Here is a 4,571-nt window from a genome sequence, read left to right on the forward strand (position 1 = left end):
CCGCGGGGTCTGCTCCGGGGGAGCCGGGTCCCTGCGCCGCAGCGGAAAGCCGGCTCGCTCCGAGGGTTTGCGTTCCGGTTTTGGCAAAGCGCTGCAGTGCCTTCGGAGCGCGCCTACAGCACAGCTCACTGCCGGACCAGGGATTTCTTTGCTGCAGCCCTTCAGCCTTCTGTTGCCGAGCGTAACCCTGACTGCCGTTTTCAGTTCTAAATAAAACCCGCAAAGCTATAATTGAACCTGTTAACGCTTGTGTGTGGTGTCCAGGTGACTTATTTACAGTGGTTTAGGGTGATTTTTAGATAGCTTGTATTTTCAATCAACTTTTCGTTATCCAAAATAATAGTGGGTCGGGTATTGCGGCGCGTGCAGCTGCTTCCGCTGGAGTTGTCCCACGTCACGGCAGCCGCTCGCCAGCCCTCTGGATCCTTACAGGGTATCTGCAAGCTGGATTACAATTTATGGACATCAGAGTTAGCTGTACAAAGAAGAAGGTTTATCATTACAGCTTTTAATGCCTGGCTTTTCATCCCATCTCCTGCGTTAAGCACCTGCGCTGCTGATTCCAAATCAACTCATGATGCACCGGGATGAACGGTTTCTCTGCAGAACCAGCAGAATTTCTTTGCACAAGAAGCGATGGGCGCAGCAAATAAAGATGCGAGAGCTGGAGGGTTAACAAGACTCAGCCTTTTCTTTGCGGCTGAATTCCTTTCCAAATGTTTTGGTAACACCCTGGAGACTCTTTACTGCAAAATCCCATGTGGAGGGGACACGACTGGTGTGCAGGTACCCGGGGTGCAGCAAGCGCCGGCACCGTAACCTTCCGTCTGGCTGCGGAGCCCTGCATGCTAAACCAAACCGCTGTTCCTGGCTTGTCAGACCCAATCGCCGATCGATCCCGGGCTTTTCCTTTGCGAATAACAAGGCTCATGTCTCATTCAGACATAGCAGAAGACAAGTGCAAGGCGAGTAAGAAACTTCCAGGGCCAAAGCAGTGGTGCCGTTAAGCGTGTGCAAAGGCTGTGCCTTACTTAGGGCTTAAATAATCACAAATAGGGGACATGCTGAGCTGAAGGGAATCACAGGATTTATTAAACATTGCCCCTGGTATAAATCTTATTACAAAGGGGAGGTACGGTACTCTTATGCTATGGATTTCAGCTTTGGACACCAGTCCAGAAACATAAAAGCAAGAGGTAATGGAATCGTGACTCTGTTCTCTGGAGCCTCCCTCGATAGTTCAATAGTTAATGGGGTTTTCATTTTTAAACCAAGCTTCCCTGGATTTTTTACAGAACTACTTTAGACCCAGAACAATTATTCTATGGGCATATGCTGGCTTGGTAGCCTGGCTCTTGGAAACGGCTGCCAGTCGTTTCTTCTGCTGTTTCTCCAGAGAAGTGTCGTGCAAATAGATGTGGCTTTAGAATTGATTTAAGCATGGCATAAAATATGCATTAGATATTTCAGTGTTTCCCTGGACTGGAACATGATTCAACACACAAACAGCGCGCTCTCCTCCTGCAGGTGCAAAATCCAGACCTGAGCGTTGTGAATATTTTATTTATTTTTTTTTAATTCAATAGCAAACAACTAAACTCCCTGGAAGGGGGTCCCAGCGGTGTCTGGGGCTGCATTAAGCAACTGCGGACAGTTCTCTGCTTCTCAAGGAAAAGTGAGCAGAATAGTCTCAGCAATATGTTCAAAGGAAAACGTGAAGTGTGTTCCCTGCCTCTCCCTCTTGCTGCTCATCCAGCATCTTCTGTCCCTGCAGCACAGCCCTGCTATTCTGGCATTGCTTGGCCCAGCATAGGAGAGGGTGGCAGAAAGGGCAGGGAAGGTTCATCCGTGTTGCCACATCCTCTCACCTGCCGAATCAGCGTGGCTGTGTCCAAGGCGCCTGTTGGGAATGGTCCCCGCGAGCACCCAAGTTGTACTTGGAAGAGTGTTGGTTGGCCAAGGACAAGGCTGCTGGAGCGTGTCCAGAGAAGGGCAGCAAAGCTGGGGAGGGGTCTGGAGCCCCAGGCTGCTGGGGAGCGGCTGGGGGAGCTGGGGGGGTTCAGCCTGGAGCAGAGGAGGCTGAGGGGAGCCCTCATCGCTGCCTACAACTGCCTGAGAGGAGGGGGGAGCAGGGGGGGTCGGGCTCTGCTCCCAGGGAAGGGGCGATGGGACGAGGGGCAGCGGCTGAGGGCCGGGTTTGGGGGTGGGATGGCAGGGGTAGGGGAGCGGTTGGGCTGGGGGAGCTTAAAGGGCTTTTCCAACCTAAATGATTCTATGACTCCGTGATTCTATACCATATACCCTATAGTACAGTCGCACTGCCATACTCAAAGATGAGAAGAAACTTTCAGGTGAGGATGCCCAGAAATACACTGCACATGAAGGGACAGCCTGGGCAGTGCCAGGGGGTTGTGCCCAGTGGTTGTGGAAGTGCTCGTGGAAGATGGGGGTTTTTTGCAAGACTCTCTGGTAGCTGTCTTAATATTCCTTAGCAAAGGAGGCAGCACCACAGCAGCACAGAGCAGGCTGCTGTTTCCTACAGAGCAATATCCTTCACCGACAGAAACAGTCAGATCTAAACCATGACCTTGAATATTCCAAACGCCGGGACAGCAGCGCTGCAGAGGCAGAGTCAGGTTTCAGACTTACACAGGGGAAAACTTGAAGTAAATGCTACAGAATGGCAGGAAGAAACCCATAAATTGGGCACCTCTGCTGAAATAACGATGAAACCCAGCGTGTTTTGCCATATTGCATCTCATTCTGCTGCCGTTCTCCTGGCTAATAAGGATACTAATTCTCATGCCGCCCCTTCCCTTTGAAATGAGTTATTGTCCACCAGGATGCATTTTGTCAATCTGTGAGGCATCTGCACTGGATGACTAATTAACTTTTAATTAGTAGGGAATAGAAAGCTCAGGTTTTGTTTTGGTTTGAGGCTCGGGCTGTGAGTTCTGTACTGAAATGTTGATTTTGGAGCTTTCCCGCCCCTCCTCAGCAGAAACGTGACGGTGGAGGGATGCGGCAATGGTTTGTTTAGGGCTGGATGGGAGGGGAAGCAAAACCCTGCAATTTAGAGCTGTTTAACTCCACCTTGGTGACTAAGCTGGGCTTTGGCAGCCTGGTAATTGAGATTGAGCCACTCCAGCCCGCTGGTGGCCCCACGGGTTAGCCCGGTTTCAATTGCTTGCACTGTTTTGAAAACCCAGAAACTGAGCCTAGTGCAAAAGGGTCACCCGCGTGTGCAAGTTCTATAAATACGCCCTTAAAACGTCTGGATTGCCTTGTTGTCGCTGTCGGGCCGTCGGACTCGGCTGCGGGAGAGGCGGAAGGTGGGGGTGATGAGTGCAACAGATGGAAGCTGGAAAGATCAAGGTCTTGCCCCAGCCTCCCGGAGCAGCGGGGAGCCTGTCACTGCCTTCTTGTGTGTCTGGACTTAATTTCCATACCTTTAAAAGGGGATGCAGAAATATTGCCAGGCAGAATTAGACCTCTCCAAACTTTTTTTTTTCCCCTCCCCCCTCCTGCAATAAGGAATCTCCTCCTCCTCATGATGGGTATCAAGTAGAAACCTGATCTCAAAGTGGTTTTCTTGGAGAAGGACGAGCCGGCAGCCCTGCTTCCTCTCCCCTGGGTCACACAGCGATGCTGCGTCGCCCCTGGGGAGCGAAGGTGCTGGGTGCGGGAGAAATTAATGCCTCACCCTTCCCCAACTCTGTATGGCAGTCAAATTACATGGGTGCCAAGCAGTGGGCAGAAAAGGGGCCAGATTTCGGACCAACAGGGAGATACCCAAGTATAGTAATGCTCTTAAAATAATTTTATAGAGATATTCTTCCCCACTTGCTAGGAAATGTTCCCTGAGAACGCAGCCTGCGGAGGAGCCGAACGTGCACGGCAGATGGGTTAGCTCCCAGCACCCAGCGGCTTGGGCAGGGGCCGGTTTGGGTGGGTGTGAATGAGTCTGGGTGAGGACACCTCCTTCGGGGTGGTACCGGTTTGTTAATGCTGCCGTACTGGAACTGGTCCAGCGCAGATTCCCCAGGCTGACGCCTTTCCAGCAAAGAAAAACGTAGATTTGCGACCGTACAGGTTGCCAGACTGTATTTAGCGCACGGGAGCTACCAAACCAGCGCACCCGCTGTGCGTTTGAGGACGTTTTTCAAAGGAACGTCGCCCATGCTGATGCAGATGGGACGTGAGGGACGTTGGCTCGCCTCTGCCCCCAGCAGCCTGAGCCCCTGCAGAGAGCAGCTCTCCCCTCCCCTCCTCCTCAACCCCAAACGCCCGTTTCAATGAGTGTGTGCGTTACACAAGCTCTGCGTCGCCTTCTCGCAGCTCCAAACAGGCGTAGGAGCCAACGACAGAAATGCTGTGGTGCTGCACGCGGGTGCCCTCCCTTCCATGGCATCAACTGCTCCGTGGCCTTTACAATCCCTCCCTTTGTCGCAGCCACAAAACGTGTGCTGGAATTTAAGCTTTGCAAAGTGCCGTCGATTTGCCTCCGACCTCCCGCTCGCAACCCGCCGGGCCTCGGGAGCTTGTAGGTTATTTTCTTTTCTCCCCTCCCC

This window comes from Egretta garzetta, unplaced genomic scaffold (genome assembly GCF_000687185.1).
Source record: "Egretta garzetta isolate BGI_Z169 unplaced genomic scaffold, ASM68718v1 scaffold202, whole genome shotgun sequence".
NCBI classification, from domain to species: domain Eukaryota; kingdom Metazoa; phylum Chordata; class Aves; order Pelecaniformes; family Ardeidae; genus Egretta; species Egretta garzetta.